Consider the following 21,084-nt stretch of genomic DNA (forward strand, 5'->3'; position numbering starts at 1 on the left):
ACCTGGAGCAGACGACCCAGACTGGGAGGGGTGTGGGTACTGGAGGTGGTTTCACAGGGAGGGAGGACCAGAGAGCCACATGATGTTACAGAAATGTGGAGAGCTGTAGGGTCTACAGGAGTTCATGGAGATGGAGAGGTGGGGAGGGATGCAGCAGTTACAGGCATAAGGATGTTGGTAGGATGGGGTGGTTTGCACAGACAGGGGTGTTTCAGGTGAATGGAGCAGATTACAGAAATCTAGACGGTTTTATAGATTAGAAGAACAAACAGATATGTGGAGGAGAGTCGTGACTGAAGATGTTTATAGTTATTGGAAGGCTTAGGTTCTGCAAGTTATTTAGGTATAGAGGGTGTGGTGTCTGACAACTTTAGCAGGAGATAAAGACATCCATTTTGGTGGGAGACAGTTTCACAGATAAGAGAGCATTAGTAACTCCTGCAGTTTGGTCAAAGTGGGAAAGTTTGTAGGGGAAGGTGACATTTACACAGATAGGGGTGTAAGAGATGGAGAAGGTTATGGAGATGAGTAGATGATGGACAGACTGGAAGACCTGACATTGACAGGATGGGTGATAGGCAAGGGAGGATGTTACACAGATAGTGAGTCTGTTCGGAACTGGATCAGATATTCACAGGCATTGCAGTGAGTTCTACAGATCAGGAGTGCTGCAGGGACCTGAGAGGATTGTACGGTCTCCACAGATTGATCATGCCTTTAGGACTGGAAGAAGATACGATCAGCTTAAACTCTATGTATGCTGTTTTCTTTTTCCTGAACAGAGCCACAATATCCCTCATCAGCCAGGGATCCCCGAACCTGCCAGATTTTCCCTTCACTCGAACAGGGACATACTGGCCCTGGATTCTTGAGATCACACTTTTAAAAGCTTCCCGTTTGCCAGTCATTCATTTTCGTTCAAACAGACTCGCCCAATCGATGGTAGTTGGACTGGGGTGTACAAAGTTAAAAATCACACAACACCAGCTACAGTTTATCTGGAGGCACTCGGTTTCGGAGTGCTACTTCATCAGGTGGTTGTGGAGCACAATCATAAGTCTCAGAATTTATAACAACAGGATAGCAGTGTCATGGAATGTAATATCAAACACATTTAGTTTCAGCCTTTCATCTTTTAGGATGATCACCTTCGCTTCGAAAGCTAGTGCTTCAAAATAAACCTGTTGGATTATAACCTGGTGTTGTGTGATTTTTAATTCACCCAATCTACCTCTGCTCGATCCTGCCTAATGGCCCCAAACCTGGCCCTGCTCCAATTCACACCTTAATCTGTCAACCTGTCTGATCTTTTTCCATAACAATGTTAAAACGAAGACAGTTGTGGTCACTGGACCCAAAGGATAGGCCAGGTAATTACAGAGCAGACAGTCTGACAGCAGGGGAAAGGAAATTATTGGGAACAATTCTGAGGGACAGTTTGAATCAATAACTGGAAAGGCAGGAAGAAATTAGGGATAGTCAGCCCGGATTTGGCAAAGGAAGATCCTGTCTGATGAATTCAGCGAGTTTTCTTTGAAATTACAATTGAAAATGTTGATGAGGGCAGTGCAGATGATGTGGGTTCCATGGAGTTCATTAAGGCCTTTGACAAGGTCCCACATGGAAGGCTGGTCCAAAAGGGAAGAGTCACTAGGATCCAAAGCAAGTTGGCAAATTGGATCCAAAACTGGTGGAGGGTTCTTTCTGTGATAAGAAGCCTTTCACCAGTGGACGTACCACAGGGATCTGTGCAGGAACCATCGCTGTTTATTATGTCCATTAATGAGTTGGATGTGATAGCAGACGGTTTACAGATGACATGAAGGGTGAGGGGGATCGTCTCAGGCTACAGACTGAAGGTTGAGGTTGGGACTGAATTTCAGAGAATCATTTCAATCGATAAGGCCGGCAAGAGCACAGCATGCAATGGGGGAAAACGATCAATTCAACTGCACTTACTTTGATGTAAAAGGCCTGACAGATAAGGCAGATGAGCACATGGCATGGGATGGGAACATGGGACTGAAATATCACAGGTATTACAGGACAAGAGCTGAGGGAGGGACAGGACCAGTAGCTCAATGTTCCAGGGACAGATGCTCGAGGAAGGACAGAACAGGAAACAAAAGTGGAGGGAGAGTGGAGTTTTTGATTAGTGAAAAAAATCACTGCAACACTTAGAGAGCAGAGAACTGGGGATCGCCCAGTGAAATTCTCTTAGTGGAACTGAGAAATAAGAATGAGTCATCACGTTGATATGACTGTATTACAGGCCCCCAATAGTCAACGGGAAATTTGAGCAGCAAATATATCAGGAGATCTCAGATATCTAAGAATAATAGGGTTGTAATGGTCGGGGATTTTAACTTTCCATAACTAGACTGGGACTGCCATAATGTACACAGCTTGGATGGGAGGAATCCGTTCAGTATGTTCAAGAAAACTGTCTCAGTCAGTATGGAAATGGCCTGACTGCAGAAAGGGATAAAACCTGACCTTCCCTTGGGAAACAAAAGTAGGGAAAGGGACTGAAGTGTCTGTAGGGGAGCACTTTGGCAAAATTACCACAATTCTATCAGTTTGAACATAAATGTCACGTCAGAACTGACTGTGGAGAAACTCTGGGGAAGTCTGGGAAATAAACAGTGATGTCTTCACAAGAATCCACATTGACGAACATGAAGTGCTGAAGATCTTAAAACGCATAAAAAGTAGACAACTCTCTCGGAACTAATCAGGTGTATCCCATGACATTGCGGGGGGGAGGGGAGTTAGGGAACAAAATTGAGGGGTCCCTAAGAGAGATATGTCTATCAAAGACAGCTACAGGTATTGAGTTGGGAGTCTGGAGGGTGACTAATGTTGTGCCAGTATTTAAGAAAGGCTGCGAGGGAAATCCAGGGACCAAAAGACCAATTAGCTTGAATTCAGTGGTGCGAATGTTGTTGGAAGCGATTCTGTAGGGCAGGAGTTACATGCATTTGGAAAGGCAAGGATTTATTAGGGATAGTCAGCACAGCTTTGTGTGTACAAAGTAGTGTCTCGCAAACTTGACTGAGTTTGTCGAAGAGGTGATTAAGAAGATAGATGAAGACACAGCAGTAGACATTATCTATCCTGACTTCAGCAAGGCCTTTGACAGGGTTTAGCCTGGTGCACTGGTTAGTAAGGTTATATCACATGGGATCAGGGAGAGCGAGACAAACGGACACAAAATGGGCTCGACAGTAGGAGACAGAGGGTAGTGGGAGAGGGTTGTTGTGTGGACTGGAGGCTCTGACCAGCGCTTTGCCATAAGGATCGGTGCTTGGGCCACATGTGCATTATTTACATAAACGAGAATATAGCAATCATTGTTAGTAAGCAAAATAAGTCTTACAGTGGGGAGTGAAGACAGTTATCGAAGAGGCTCATGATCAACTGGACAAGTGTGTCAAGGAATGAAAGATGGATTTTAATTAATGGATTTTGTTAGAAAAAACAGGGACGACTAACACTGTTAATAGTAGGGCCATGTTCAATGCTGTCGAACAGACAGCGAGACCAAGGGGTGCAGTGACATTGTTCCTTGTCAGTGGTGTCACAGGTGGACAGGGTGGTGAAAGCGGATTAGGCACATTTGCCCTCATGGGTCAGAGCATTGAGTACCTGAGTTGGTACATCATGATACGACTTTACAAGACATTGCTGGGTCCCCAGTTGGAGTACTGTGTAGAATTCTGATTTCCCGATTTAGGAAGCATTTTCTGAAACTGTACACGGAGCAAAGATTGACGAAGATGTTACTGATACTGGAGGGTTTGACTTCCAAGGACAGGGTGGATAAGCTGGAAAGCACAACAATGGGAATGAGATAGTTTTGGCAGAAAAGGGAAAGAAGAATGCAAGGAAATTCTACAGCATACCAGTACAAAAAAACAACTAGAGAGACAATAAGGCCCCTCAGGTGATGGGCGAGACCCTAAATGAACGTTTCATGTCAGAACGTACTGTGGACAAAGACTAGGAAACAAAGGGAAAGAAACAGTGATGGCTTGTAAAGAGACCCCATTATAGGAGAGATGGTGCTGGATGTCTTAGAACACAAATGTAGAAAAAGCCCAAGGTCCTGAACAACTGTATCCCAGAACATTGTAGCAAAGTAGTGGCAGGGACACGAGCAGAAATATTTATATCATTGTCCTTCGTATATCCATTGGGCGTAGGTGGCTGAGGGGTGACCTTATAAAGTATTTTGAAACCATGAGGGATACAGGTAATGTGAATAGTGAAGTTCTCTACCCCGGGGTAGGGGAGTCCATAACTAGACGGCAGAAATATGAGGTGGGAGAGGGAAGACTTAAGAGGGATCCGAGGAGAACATTTTTCACAGAGAGCATGGTGCACAAATTGAATGAGCTGCCAGGGGATGTAATGGAGAGAAGCACAATGACAACATGGAAAAGACATTTGGGTGGATACATGGAGAGGAGAAGGTTTGAAGGGATACGGGCCAATTGCAGGGAAATGCGACTCGTTCAGGAACCTTGTTCAGTATCGACTAGTTGGATCAAAGCAAAGGTTCTGTTTCCATGCTGCATGACTCTGTCATTGGAGGAGGAGACTCCCGACATAAGGCATGTTGTAGACACTGAAGCAAGTTACAGGGATAGGGATGGTAGGCTGGAATGCAGTGCATTTCAAATATGTGGAGGGACTATAGGGAAGGGAGGAGGTTACAAGGACAGGAACTGTTATAGAAGTTAAAAATTATTGAAGACACCGGTCCATGCGACATGCCATAGATACAATGTTGGAGAGGGAAATACAGAAGAGAAATCCCAGGCAGCATTCCCACCCTCTCTTGGGAAGCCTGCTTTCCCCTCTGTTGTACTGATGCTCACTAAGACAGCACAGGCCTGGATTGATAACTGTGACACTCCCGATACTGTCTCAGTACAACAAAACTTACAGCAGGGGTGGTGATTGAGCCTGAGGTTTGTCTGTACTCTGCTCCGCCTCCAACACGGTATCTATGTCATGTCTTGTTAGCCGATATATGGAGTCCTCTCATTGCTCTCTGCTCTGTGCACTGAGTGATCTTACCTCACTGCAGGATTTATTGAAGGCTCCAGATCTCCCTGCCCATTGTCTCTCTGGCTGACCAACCATCTTCAATGTGGTGATGGACGAGACACCCAGCAGGTGAAACCTATTGAGTCAGGACCTTCCTGAGTACCTACAGGAGACAGACAAATAGACAGAATACGAATTTATACTGATGTAGTGAGAGTTACACATGGAGAATGATCCTGAGTAAAACAGAGATCTGGAAAATCCCAGACTCCGTCCCTGGCCTGTGCTGCTGCGTCTCTCTGGAGTGGAGAATTCTATTGGCTCAGGATCTGGAGTAACTATAAGAGTGAGGGGCATTGACAGAGGCAGCAATTAGACCCACACAGTGAGGGATACCACATGGAGAGATACTGAGTGATATCACCAGAGTGCTGGAAGGTATCAGGCTCAAACAATCATGTCAGAAGGCCTCAGAATCAATCGATTATGTGGGAAGAAGGGGTTCTGCTTCATGATAATATAACTGGACAGGAATGAGCAACCAGTGAGCAGGCGAAGTGATGGCATAGTGGCATTATTGCTAGAGCATGTATCCAAAATCTCAGCTAATGTTCGGGGAGACATGTTTGAATCCCACCATCAGAAATGGGGGAATTTGAAAACAATACTTTTAAAGATAATAATTAATAATCCATAAATAAATATGAGACAATTGCTGATGTACAAAAAATAGAAACACTTGTCATTTCGAGAAGGACGTCTGCCTATCCTCACGTGGTCTGCACAAAATACCCACAGCAAAGTGATTGTCTCTCAATGACCTTCTGAAATGGCCGAGCAAGTTACTTAGTTCAAGGGCAGCTAGGGCTGGGAAAGAAAGGCAGGTCAGACAGAGATACCAACATCCCATGAGTTAATAAAAACAATCCCGTTGCACTGGGCCCCACTGGAACCATGATGGGACCAGCGTCCTGGCCAATCATGTCGGTAGGTTTATGGACAGGGCTGTAAACTGACAGAGAGGATATTGGGACAGGGTTCAGGTGAAAGGAGCTTTCCAAATCCAAATAGAAAAGGTGAAGCATGGGAACAGCATGGGGATGTGGCTGAAGACAAGCAGAAAGGAACAGGATGGGAAAAAGTTCAGTTAAAACTGTACATCAGTGAATTGATTTGTGACAGGAAATTGTGGGAAAGAGTAAGTTATTTTTTTTTGGAATGGACAAAGTCTCTGCAATAGGGTAGATGGATTTGTGACACAGAGATAAAAGAGATTTAGACAGCAGTGAGACATGGTTCCAGGGTGAACAAAAGGTGGAACACAAATACTCAATGGTTCACAACCTTGTGGAAATTCAGGCAAAATGGGCCAAGCTAACAATAATGGATAACAAAGGCATTACAGAGAAAGCATTTGGCATCAGATCATGAAGTAGAGTCAGTCTGAATGGAAATTCTGGCTACTACTTGCCAAGGACACAAGCAGCAGAACAGTTTTAGCCATCGAACAGCATTTCATTGCTCATCACTGCAATAAACAGGTATCAATCAGAATTTTTAATAAAAGCATTGTGATAATTTTGGGAAACTTCAATATTCCCAAAATCTGGGACATTCCCACTGACAAGAGCGATATTGAAAGAGGAGTTCAGAGATTTTTTTTCAGTGTTTCTTTGAATAACATATTGTGCAACTGGCTAGGGATGTAACTATCTCAGAGCGACCGTTGTGTGATGAACTTACTGAATGAGTAATGTCACCTGGAGAGATCCTCTGGGAAATTGTGAGAAAGTGCAGTTTAAAGAAATATATAGTTTTAAAGTGAATTACAGAACGGACAAGCTACAACTAGAAACAAAAACAGCCAATTACATGAGTTTTAAAGGAGAACTGACGAAGGTAAACAGGTTAAACAGACTGAAATATGTGACCATAAATGGACAGTGGAAAATATTTGAAAGGACAGTGTAAATCATTCAAATAAAGGACATTCCATTGAAACAGACATAACTTCAACAAGAAATCCCCACTGGTCCCTCACTCAGGACAAAAGGGATCATACTAGATTATGAGGCTGAGAAGATCACCACAAAGTGCTTAAAATCCTGAAGTGAGAGAGTGTTTTAGGAGTACGTTTAAAAGGGATTGCAGCGGGTCTGCTAGCAGGGGGAGGGTATTTGGAAGGGGAAACATTGTCAGGGCATATTGAACTGATAGGAACAGGGAGAATTGAAGGTGCTGGAGGTGGTGAGAGTGTTACAGAGAGTGGTCAGGGCCTGAACGGATTGCTGCAACTGGAGGGGTTTGCAGAGGTAGGGAGGGACATATGTATTTTTATTTATTCATTCATGGGATGTGGGTGCCACTGATTGGACCATCAATCTTTGCCCCCACTGCTAATTGCCCAGAGGGTAGCTCAGAGTCAGTCAAATTGTTGTGGGTCTGGAGTCACATGTAGGCCAAACCAAGTTAGAGTGTCAAATGTCCTTCCCTAAAGGAGGTAAGTGAACTAATAGAGTTCATACTGCTGATCAACAATGGTTTCATGGTGGTTTTGCCAATGTCTTGTACAGATACAACATGACATCCTTCTCCTACTTTGAATGCTCTCCCGAATGAAGGTAACCACCCCAAAGGCCTGCTTCACCAGCCTGTCTACCTGTGACACCACATTCAAAGAACTGTGTACCTGGGTCACTGGATCTATGACTGAAAAAACTACCCAGGGCCCGAACATTAACTGTACAAGTCCCACTCTGATTTGTTTCACCAAAATGGAACATCTCACAGATATATAATTAAACTCCATCTGCTTTTCTTTAGCCCACTATCCCAGCAGTAATGTTCATCCTGTTGAACCACAGATAACCTTCTTCACTGTCCACTTTACTAGTAATTTCAGTGCAACCCAGAAAACTTACTTACCACAAAACCAATATTCCCATCCAAACCATTTATCCAAATGACAAACAACAGTGGGCCCACTACACCGCTGGTCACAGGCCTCCAGTCAGAAAACAACATGTCTCTCATCACCCTCTGTCTCCCACCATCAAGCTCAATTTTGTATTCAGTTCCCTCGGTCCTCCTGAATGCCATATTCTTTTACATTGATCTGAGCTTATTACCCAGTTTACCATACAGGCACAGAACACAGAACAGTACAGCACAAGACCCTTCGGCTATGATGCCATGCCAACCCTTTATCTGACTGTATGATCAAACTAACCTACGTACCCTTCATTTTATTATCATCCATGTGCCTATCCAGAAGTATATTAAATGTTCCGAATGCATCTAATTTTACTACCACCGCTGGCAGTGCATTCCACTCACCCACCACTCTATATGTTACGAACCGACTTCTGAAATCTCCCCTTAACCATCCGAGAATCACCTGAAAATTATACCCCCTTGTAATAGCTATTTATGTCAGGGTAAAAAATGTCTCTCACTATTCACTGTCTCTTTGCCTCTCATCATCGTGTTCACCTCTACCAAGTCACCCCTCAGCCTTCTTCTCTCCAATGAGAAAAGCCCTAGCTCCCTCAAGCTTTCTTCATAAGACATGCTCTCCAGTACAGGCAGCATCCTGGTAAATCTCCTCTTTACCCTCTCTCAAGCTTCCACATCCATTATGTAATGAGGGAACCTGAACTGAACACAATATTCCAAGTGGGATCGAACCAGGGCTCTGTAGAGCTGCATCATAACTTCACGGCTTTAAAACTCAATCCCCCAGCTAATGAAATCCAGCACAATATATTCCTGCTTAACAAGCCTATCAGCTTGGGTGGCAACTTTGAGGGATCTATGGACTTGAACCCAAGATCCCTCTGTTCCTCCACACTGCCAAGGATCTTACATTTAACCCTGCATTATGCATTCACATTCAGTCTTCCAAAATGAATGACTTCACATTTTTGCAGATTCAACTCCATCTGCCACTTCTCAGCCCAGCTCTGCATCCTGTCATTGCCCAGTTGCAACCTACAATAGCCCTCCACACTATCAGCCATTCCACCAACCTTCGTGTCATTGCCGAACTTACTAACCCACATTTCCACTCACACATGCAAGTCATTTATAAAACCACAAAAAGCAGAGGTCCTGTAACATCTCCCTGCAGAAAATCACTGGTTACTGAGCTCCAGGATGAATGCTTTGCATTCATCATTACCCTCGATCTTCTATGAGCCAAGAATTCTGTATCCAGACAGTCAGGTTTCCCTGTATCCCATGTCTCTGTACTTTCTGAATGAGCCATAAAGGTGTTTTGTCACATCGCCAAAGGACTCAATAAGATTTGTAAGGCATGACCTGCCCCTTACAAAGCCATGCTGACTACCTCGAATCAAACTATGGTTTTCCAAGGAATTCTAAATCCTGTCTCAGAGTCCTCTCCAATAATCTGCACACCACAGACATAAGATTGACAGGTCTGAAATTCCCAGCGTTATCCATATTCCCTTTCCTGAACAAGGGAATTACATTTGCCGCCCTCCAACCATCTGGTACAACTCCAGTGGTCAGTGAGGGCACAAAGGTCATTGCGAAGGGCACAGCAATCTCTTCCCTCACTTCGTGTAGTAACTTTGGGCACATCCTGTGTGGTCCAATAGACTTATCTATCCTTATGTTTTACACAATACACAGCACATCCTCTTTCTTGACATCAACCTATTCACATATAATCAGCCTGTTTCACGCTGTCCTCACAAATAACAAAGGTCCCTCACAGGAGTGAATACTGAAGCACAGTATGCATTAAGGAAATCCCCTGCATCCTCCAACTTCAGGCACAAGTTCCCTCCACTATCCTGATCAGCCCTATCCTCACTCTGGCCATGCTCTTGTTCCTCACATAAGTAGAGAATGCCTTATGGTTTTTCTTAATCCTTCCCAAGAAGGCTTTTACATGCCCCCTTCCAGCTGTCCTAAGTCCATTCCTCAGTTCCTTTCTGGCTACCTTCAGAGAACCCCTACAGTGTAGAAACAGGCCATTTGGCCTAATACCTGCATATCAACCCTCCAAACTGTACCCCAACCAGAACCATTCTCCCAACCTAATTCTCTCCATTTGCCCCGACTAATGCACCAAAGCTACACATCCGTGAACACTATGGGTAATTTAGCATGGCTGAGTCACCTGACATGCACATCCTGTGGGCGAAACTGGAATACCTAGGGGAAACCCACGCAGACACGGGGAGAATGTGCAAACTCCACACAGTCAGTCGCCTGAGACTGGAATCGAAATGGAGTCCGTGGTGCTATGAGGTAGCAGTGCTAACCACTGTGCCGTCGTGCTGCTCCATGTTACCCTCTAGAAACCTGTCTGACGCTTGCTTCCTCAACCTTAAATAAGCTTCCTTCTTCCTCTTGACTAGATGTTCTACATCCCTTCAAACCCTGTTAAATGCTTTGCTGAAGTCCATGTGGCCAACGTTGACTATCTATCTCTTGGCCACCTCCTCAAAGAGTCAATCTAGTTTGTGAAACACAGTTTTCCACTCACAAAGCCATACTGACCATCTCTAATCAGCCCTTGTCTTTCCAAATATACGTAGCTCCTTTCTCAGAATTTCCTCCAACAACTTCCCCATCACTGGGCTCACTGGGCTGTAATTTCCTGGCTTTTCCCTGCAACCCTTAAGTGATGGAACAACATTATCCTCCCTCCAGTCTTCCAGTACCTCACTGTGTCTGTTGATAATATAAATATCTCTGTTCGGGACACTGCAATCTCTTCCCTAGCTTCCCACAATCTTCTAGCATAGACCTAATGAGCTACTGAGGATGAATCTAGCTTTATTTGTTTTAAGATTCCAGCACTTTCTCTTCTCTGTTGAGGATTCTTTCTAAGACATCTTTATATTTTTCCCCAAGTTCCTGTGCTTCCATGTTTTTCTCCACAGTAAATACTGACAAGATTGGTTTGTCCAATATGTCACCCTTCTCCTCAGGTTCCACACATAGGTGACCTTATTGATATTTAAGAGGCCCTGTTCTCTACCAAGTTACTCATTAGCCCTTATTGAAACTTGTGTAAAGGCTTCTGAAAAATTAAATACACCATACCCCCCATACGACTACACCCCTCCTACACGCTTACAATACTGACATTTATACTCACACCAACAAATTAAATCCAACAGGCTCAAAAACACATTCTCCTTTATAAAATGTGTTTCTAAGGGTCCAGTTATTTTTTATTGACATATCCTTTCTCACTCATTTCAGCACGCTCTTGACTTATAGTGAGGCTAACACTGTTTGGTTTCAGACTGGAAGCAGGTTGTGGGAGTTCTTGTTTATCAATCTGAAAAAGGTAGCTTACAGGGTCAACAGGCAATAGAGAAGGTAAATCAAATGCTGCCATTTATTACAGAGGGAATGGAGTTAAAAACTGGGAAAATCTTGCTAAAATGACGCAAGGTGCCAGTCAGACCACACCTGGAATATTATGAACAGTGTGAGTGCCCGAAGGAAAGATATTGTTGCATTGGAGGCAGGACAGGGAAGGGTCACTCGGCTGATCCTGGGAATGGAGGGATATTCTAATGAGAAGAGGTGGAGTAGATTGAGCTTGAACCCACTGAAGTTTAGAAAATGAGAAAGAAATGGACTGAAACATGCAAGATTCTGAGGGGCTCTGATCGGGCAGATGCTGGGAAGTTAGAAAGTAGAACAGTAGAGCACAGCAACAGGCCCTTCGGCCCACCATGTCTGTGCTATCCATGATGCTATTCTAACTCATCCTATCTGCCTGGACATGGTCCATATCCCTCTATTCTCTGCCTGTTCGTGTTTCAGTCTAAATGCCACTTCAAACTTTGCTCACATTTTTGCTTCCACGACCTCCCTCGATAACTTCCACTCCCTATACAAAAAATAAACTTGCCTCACACATCACGTATAAACGTTCTCTTCTCACCTTAAACCTATGCGCTCTAGTATTTAAAACTGACACATTGGAAAATAGATTCTGACTATCCATGTTATCTGTTCCTCTCCCAATGTTTGTTCCTGTACCTAGTCACCTGTCGCCCTCTGATAATCTCGCAAAACAATCCAACTTTGTTTAAATTTCCTCTTACACCAAACAACACTTAAAAAACCTAACACAGGCAACATGCTGATAAACTCCTTTTGCACCCTCTCCAAAGTCTCCACATCCTTCCTATTGTGTGGAGATGAGAACTGCACACAGTACTCCAAATGTGGCCAAACAAAAATTTTATACAAATACAACATCAGATGCAAATTATAGACCCAACGTTGCGACCAATGAAGGCCAGTATTCCATTTGCTTTCTATCCCATTTGAAACACTTCTGTTGCCATTTTCAGGGAGTTCCTGACTTGAACCAAGATCCTTCTGTTTATCAATGTCCCTCAGTAGCCTAACTTTCTTCTTGACTTTGACATGACCTCACATTTGTCCAGATTAAACTCATTTTGCCATTTCTCTCCACATCTTTCCAACTGATCAGTAACCTCCTGCAACCTTGGATCTCCTTGCTCATTCACCCCAACTCCACCAATTTTCATGTCACTTGCAATAATCATGTTTGTCACTTCCTTTCATTTCAATTGTGAGAGAATAAGTAACCAGAAGGCATAAAACCCCAGCAAAGGCTCACCCATTGAAGATGGAGAGGAGGAGGAATGTCTTCATTCAGAGGGTAGTGACTCTGTAGGAATTCCTGACTGCAGGGGCTGCCGAGGCTTGGTCAGTAAGAATAGTTACAGCAGAGATGGTGAGGTTTTAATGAATCAGGGAAACAAGGGTTTTGTGGAGAAGGCAGGAAAGTAGACTTAAAGATCATCAGGTCAGCCATGATCTGACTGAAGGGCAGAGCACCCTCAATGGGCCAAATGGCCTAATTAAACTCCTACATCACATGGTCAGAACTCAAACTCAATATGTCCTGCATAACATTATGGGTCTCTGCTCACAAAAAATCCTTTACAATGGGATTTTTAGATACTTATTATTACACAGCATTTGATCTACAATAGACAATTTTGTTGATGGCTCCTTGATGTGATGTTATGGCAAACCATCTCGTATCTAATCCAGGATTCCATCCATTACAGCCCTGATACTCAATAGTTATCCAGTCGGGATGGAGACCACTGTCACACACAGTTACTGTACTGCCCTTGCTACAAGTACATTCAATGGCCTGACTGTAACCATATTGACATTACCATCATTGTCTGGTGCCTATAAAGGAATTCCTGCTTATGGTTGCTGCTCCTTGTTTATTCTCAGCTCCATCCAAGTTTTGATTTTCACTTCCATGTGGCTATCACATTTATGCATTAACCTCATCCTTTCTTCACAACTTGTTGATTTTTTGCTTAGTTTGTCTCTTGGGACTAGATTGGGTTGGGATATCTGTCAGCATGGATGGGTTGGACTGAAGGATCTGTTTCCATGCTGTACATCTCATTGACTCTATGTCTCTATCCCAACAACCCTTCAATATTCCCTTCCCAGCGACGGTCATTCTGCATCTATATCTCCCGAATGACAGTTCCATCATATCTGTTCACTGTCATTCCATCTGCCCTGTGGCAAATGCAGGGAATCAATCCTCAGTAATGGATAGTTCAACGGATGGGTAGAGGTTACAGAGATGGGAAGGCTGATAGGGGCTCGAAGATGTTTGAGTTAAACAGAGTTACATCTGGTCATGAATGTCTGTGGGACAAAAGGGTTTGAGGATTGGAGGAATTTACAGAGATAGAGGGAGCTGGATTATATTCTGGAGATAGGGATAGGGATGGATGTAGGGAGAGGGGGGCAGACTGAGCGGCGCAGACAGGAGTGTGTTTCAATAGGATAGTATTATTTTTACTAACAGAGATATGGAAGGTTGTAGTAACAGAAGGCGTTTACAGATATAAGGAGGTTTTTAGGTTCTGGAGACTACAGAGATAGGAAGGCAATGGAGAATGCCAGGTCGCTGGGTTGGAGACAGTTACACAGATGGGGAGGGTTGCACAAACTGAAAGAGGTTCCTATGGTCGGGAGGGGTGTGGGGTCGGGAACGAGGGTAAAATTTAAAACAATTCAGATCGAAGAATTGGAGAAGGATAAGGAGATTACAAATCTTTCACAGCTATGGAAGGGTTGTAGGAGGTGGAGAAGATTACTTAGGTAGGGACCGATGGCAAGGTTAAAGACAAATACATTGATATGGAGGGTGGTATTGGAAGGAGGAGCTTACCGGGATAGACAGGACTGTGGGGGTTTGCAGGGATGAAGGAAATTAGTATCTCCTGGAGAGGATTAGGGTGTTAGGGGTTAGAGAACCTTACAGTGACAGAAAATGGTGTGGACTAGAGGCAATTCCAAACAGAGGAAAGATGATCGGGACTGGAGGATATTACAGAGATAACTAATACAGCATGGGCCAGGATTGATGCCTGCGATCACCTGTGCTGTCTCAAGGAAGCCCAACACAGCAGAGGTGAGAACAGGACCCTCACAAGATGGTGGGAATGAAGCCTAGAGTGTTGCTGTTCCTTGCCCAACAGTGTATCTATGTCCTGTCTTCCGGGTCTGAATACAGAAGGCCACTAACCCCTCCCTGTGCTGTTTACTGTGAGTGATCTTACCGGCTGCAGGATTTACTGAAGGCTCCAGATCTCCCTCTCCATCTCTCTCTGGCTGACCAAGCGTCTTCAATGAGGTGATGGAGGAGACAGGAATTTGGAATATCCTGATTACCTTCAGGATGCCGAGAAATAGACAGAATGGGAAATTAGACTGATGCAGTGAGGATAACTTGTGCAGAGTGGCACAGAGTCCATCAGAGATCACGAAAATCACAGTCTCCGTCCCTGGCCTGCGCTGCTGCATCTCTCTAGCGTGGACAATTCTGTTGACTCAGCATATCAGACCAGCTGTAAGAGGGAGAAACGCTGACAGAGGCAGCAAATAGATCCACACAGCGAGGGGTACCACATGGAGAGAGACTGAGTAATATCACCAGAGTACAGGAAGGTGTCACGATTATACAATGGTGTCAGAAGGTGTGGTTCTGATGCAGTGGAAACTGCTACCAGTACTGAAGGAGGAGTCAACCATTATATTGGAATGGGCTCCACTGTTACTGTGCTAGGGCCAATGTCCTTGTCAATCATATGACCAGGATTATGCAGATTGCTTTAAACTGACACAGAGGGGGAGGAACACGGCACAGGTGAAAGAAAATTCCCAAGTGCAAAGAGAAAGGTTGAAATATTGGAACACCATGGGATGTGGCTAAAGACAAAAGGAAAGAAACAGGAAGGGACTGCGTTTAACTGAAATTGTACATCAGCAAATAGGTTTGTGACGGAAATTATGATTAAAAAAATAAATTGCTGTTTCTTAATTTGAATGCATGAAGTATTTGCAATAAGTTACATGCATGTGTGACTGTGATTTCTGTCTAATCATAATCAGGGTGACATTTTCACAGGGTGAACAAAAACGTGAGTCATTAATATTCGAGGTCAGACAACATTGTGGAAAGCCAGACAGAATGGAAAGCCGGATGGGGAACTCCCACAGTTAGAGATTACAATGGGATTACCAACAAAATATGTGTCCTCAGATTATCAAGAATAAGAAACCAAATTCTGGGTAATAATGGTCAGAACATAAAAGTGTTTAAGCCCCTTTATAGCATTACATTATTAGACACTGCATTAACAGGGTGTTTTTGGAATTTGTAACAAGGCACTGGGATAATTGAGAAGGAATTCAGCCTTCCTATCTCTTCAACTCATTGGTGATGGGTCACAGACGAGGCTGACTCTCTCTCACTCTCAGGTGGAGCCTGTAGGTAGCTGTACAGGCCGCTGTGGCCTTCCATAGATTCTGTTACATTTGAGGCAGCAGGTTGCCATGGGAAAAGGGTGGGTGAGGCGTTGGTGTGACAGCACGCTCCTTGTGCTGTTTTCTTCTGGATTCCCCTTTTACCCAACAGCAAGTTTCGAGGTACTCGATACCGTCTCAATGCTCCTCCCCCACTTCGGACGGTCTTGGCCCCGTAATTCCCAGGAGTTACCAGATTTGTTAAAGAGATGAAAAAAAAACCTATCAATTCTGAAGAAGCCAAAGTTTAGAAATGTGGACACATTTGTTAAAGAGATCGCTATGGAGTCTCCTAGCAGGAGGAGTGCGGTACAAAGAAGAAACGTTGCCAGCGTTTAATGAGAGTATTGGAACAGGGGGAATTGAATGTGCTGGAGGTGGTGAGGCTGTTACAGAGAGAGGCAAAGGCCTGAACAATGTTACAAAGCCAGAATTGCTGCAGCCAGAGCTGTTTGCAGAGGTAGGGATGGACATATGTATTTTTCATTGATTCATTCACGGCCTGAGGATGTCACCAGTTGGACCGGCATACATTGCCCTCCTGCTAATTGCCTAGAGGCAGATCAGAGTCAGCCATATTGCTGGGGTCTGGAGTCACATGTAGGCCAGACCAGGTAAGAATGTCAGATGTCCTTCACTAAAGGATATATGTGAACAAGATGAGTTTTTCCAGATAATCAACAATGCTTTTATGGTGACCTCATGAATGTCCGGTACAGATACAACCTGACATCCCAACTCCTAATCTCAATGCTGTGACCAATGAAGCTAACTATCCCAAACGCCGGCTTCATCAGCCGGTCTACCTGTGACGCTACTTTCAAAGAACAGTGTACCTGTATCCCTGGGTCACTGATTGACAACACTACCCAGGGTCCGAACATTAACTATACAAGTCCATCCCTGGTCTGCTTTACCAGAATGCAACACTGTGCATTTCTCCACCTGCTATTCCTAACCTCACTGACCCAGCAGTACTGTTGATCCCATCGTACTCTTCGATAACTGTCTTCACTGTCCACTTTACCACTGATTTCAGTGTCACTCACACACTTGCTAACCATGACTCCTGTATTATCATCCAAATTGTTTATATACATGTTGCACAACAGTGACCCAGCACCGAACCCCATGGCACACCGTTGGTCACAGGCCTGCAGTTTGAGCAGCAACCCTCTATGAACACGCTCTGTCTCCGACAGTCAATCTGTTTTGTATCCAGTTGGTGAGCGCTTCCTGGTTATGTGTGATCTAAACTTATTAACCAGTCTGCCATGCAGAACCTTGTCAAAGGCCTTGCTAAAGTTAATGTGGACATCATGTACTGCTCTGCTTTGATCTGTCACTTATCCACCTCTACACTCAGGTTTGAGATATGATTTCCCTTGCACAAAGCCATGCAGATGATCGTTAATCTGTCCTTGCCTTTCCAAATGCATGACGGTCCTTTCTCTCAGAATCACCTCCAACAACTTACACACCTCTACCATCAGTCTCACTGGTCTGTAGTGGCTGTCAATGACACAAACATCTCTGCGAGGGACCCGGTAATTTCCTCGCTAGATTCTCACGAGGCAGTGGGATACATCTGATCATGTCCCAAGGTTTTATTTTACGTTTTGCATTTTTAGACATCCAGCACCTCCTGTTCTCCAATGTAAATTCTGTTCAAGACATCACTATGTATTTTCGCAAGATCCCGAGCTTTCATTCTTCTTCTCCAAAGTAAATCCTAACGCAAAATGCTTGTTCAGTATCTCACTCATCAGCAGTGATTCCACACAGACAGCCTCATTGGCCTTTCAGGGGCCCTATTCTCTCCTCAGCTAATTTTTAGCCCTTGTTGAAACTTGTCAAAATGCTTCTGAAATTTCAAATATCCCCCTAGCGCTACTAGCCTCCCCCAGATTTAACTATTCTGCCATTTATGGTCACACCAAAATATAGAATGCAACAAATTTTAAAAATTCCCCTTTTATAAATTTATGTCTCTCCCATTGTTTATAAGCATCCCGTTATCATTTTTTTCCAGCATGTTCCCGACTTACTGTCAGGCTAACACCGTTTGGTTTCAGACTGACTGCACAAAGGATTTTGGTAATCCTTGTGGATCAATCTGTAAAAGGTAATTTACAGTGTCAGCAGGTAATTGAGAAGGCAAAGACCCGATGCGGTCTCCTCTACATTGGGGAGACTGGACGCCTCCTAGCAGAGCGCTTTAGGGAACATCTCCGGGACACCTGCACCAATCAATCACACCGTCCTGTGGCCCAACATTTCAACTCTACCTCCCACTCTGCCGAGGACATGGAGGTCCTGGGCCTCCTTCACCGCTGCTCACTCATCACCAGTCACCTGAAGGAAGAACGCCTCATCTTCCGCCTCGGAACACTTCAACCCCAGGGCATCAATGTGGACTTCAACAATTTCCTCATTTCCCCTTCCCCCACCTCACCCCAGTTCCAAACTTCCAGCTCAGCACTGTCCCCATGACTTGTCCTGACTTGTCCTACCTGCCTATCTTCTTTTCCACCTATCCACTCCACCCTCCCCCCCGACCTATCACCTTCATCCCCTCCCCTACTCACCTATTGTACTCTATGCTACTTTCTCCCCACCCCCACCCTCCTCTCACTTACGTCTCCACTCTTCAGGCTCTCTGCCTGTATTCCTGATGAAGGGCTTTTGCCAGAAACGTCGATTTTACTGCTCCTCGGATGCTGCCTGAACTGCTGTGCTCTTCCAGCACCACTAATCCAGAATAGAGAAAGCAGATCAAATGCTGCCATTTATTACAGAGGGAATGGATTCTAAATATAGGGAGGTCTAGTTAAAACGATGCAAGGTGCAAGTCAGACTACACTTAAATTATAATGAACATTATGCGTGCTGTAAGGAAAGATATTCTTTTATTGGAAGCCGACCAGGGAAGGTTCACTCAGCTGATTCTGGAGATGGCGGGATTTTCCAAAGAGAAGAGGTGGAGTAGATTGACCTTGAACCTAATGGGCTTTGAAGAATGGGAGAGAAATTGAATGAAACATCCAGGATTCTGAGGGGCTTTGACAGGGTAGATGCCACGAAGTTAGAAACTAGAACAGTACAGCAGAGTAATGGGCCCTTCGGTCCACCATGATGCTATTCTAAACTAATCCCGTCTGCCTGCACATGGGCGATATCCCTCTATTCTCTGCCTGTTCGTGTGTCTAAATGCCACTTCAAAACTTTGCTCCCGTTGCCACTTGTCCCACCTCCTGAGCAGCTTCTACTCTCTCTGTCAAGAGCACTGGCCTCCTTCATCTCACTTAAAACTTCTCACTCTCACCTAAAACCAAGGCGTCCTAGTATTTGAGATTTCGACATTGGAAGAAGGATTCCAACTATCCACACTCTCCATGCCTCTCCTAATGCTATATATTTGTACCAGGTCACCCCTCAGCCGCCGATACTCTCGCAAGACAATCCAACTGTGTCTAAACTCCGTACAGTAAACACATTCTTATCCAGACAACATTCTGGTAACCCTCTGTTGCACGCTCTCCAAAGCCTCCACATCCTTCCTGTAAAGTGTCGATGAGACCTACACACAACATACCAAACATGGCCGAATGAAGCTTCATTCAGTCACAACATAACATGCAAACGTTTGTACTCAATACTGTGACCAATGAAAGGAAGCATGCCATACTCAACCTTTACCACCACATCCTGCTGTGTTGTTATTTTCAGAGAGTTACGGATTTGCATTTAAGGTCATCTGTTTATCAATGTTTCCAATTAGTCAATTGGTGTAATTCTCTCTTCCATTTGACCTCATAAATGCATCACTTCACTCTTGTCCCAATGAAATTCGATTTACCATTTCTCTGCCCAGCGTTCCAGCTGATCTACCCACTGCTGCAACCTTTAACACTCCTCCTCACTATCCACAATTCCCCCAACTACCCCTAATCATTACATGCCTTTCCAAATGTCGTCTGCAAAATTACTAATCAAACAGCTGACCTTTTCATCTTATTCACAGAGATAAATTGCACACAGATATCGCAGCACTGATCCTTGTGAAACATCATTGGCCACAGACGTCCAATTAGAAATTCACCACTGCACATACCTCTGCCTACTATCACCAAGAAAATTTTGTATCCAACTTACCAATGACCATTGATTCCATGGATTGTGATTTGATCTTCCAGATTTCCCTTGCTATTTGAAAGTTGTCCATTCAACATGACTCTAAATTTTGATTCCCTGATTAAATTGGATGTCTCAGGATGCACTGACTGAATCCTTTCTTCACAACAAACGGGACCTCGTTTGTTTGTTTTTACTGATCATTCCTAAATCCCTACGACCCTTCAATAATCACATCCCAGCCATGGTCATTCTGCAGCCGCATCTCCAAAACAACATTTCGATCACATCTGTCCTCTTCAGTTAATGCTGTCATTCCGTCTGCCTTGTTGCAAATGCATGGCGCATGCCACCCAGAGAGGGTCTTTGAGGGATGGATAGAGGTCACAGAGTGGGAGAGATGTTTGGGAGAGGGATGATGTTGCAAGGTTAAGCATAGCTACAGTTGCTAGCGAACGTTCACAGGTGAAAACATTTTATTGTTTGAAGGAAGTTAGAGAGATAAAGCGTCTTTAATTTGATTCCAGTGATAGGGATGCGTGAAGGGTTGTGGATCGCTACATGGACTATGTTGATCAGGGTGTAGAAACATTCGCATGATTCCAGGATGTGGTATATTTAACAACAGTTGTGCGATCTGAGAATATCGCAGTGATAGGGAGGGCGGTATGGACTGGAGAATATTACTGGGAAAGGGAGGGTGGTATGGACTGGAGAATGTTGCAAGCACATGGAAGATGATATAGAGTGGAGAATGTTGCAGGGATAGGGAGGAAGTTGTGGACTGAATAAACTTGAAAGGAGAGATGATGTACTTCAGAGAGTGTGAGTGGTGTGCATGCTGCAAGTTACGATAGGGATAGGGAAGCTTGTAGAGACTGGACGAGAGAGTCATAGAGAGGTTTGTGAGAGGCCAGATTCACTTATGAGCATAGGATGTGCTACAGTGAGCAGAAACGTTTGCAGATATAAACGTTGATACAATGGTCACAAAGCAGTCACACCTATACATAGGTA

The sequence above is a fragment of the Chiloscyllium plagiosum genome, unplaced genomic scaffold, assembly GCF_037043375.1.
Source record: "Chiloscyllium plagiosum isolate Xiang-an unplaced genomic scaffold, Cpla_swu_hap1 HiC_scaffold_39, whole genome shotgun sequence".
NCBI lineage: Eukaryota > Metazoa > Chordata > Chondrichthyes > Orectolobiformes > Hemiscylliidae > Chiloscyllium > Chiloscyllium plagiosum.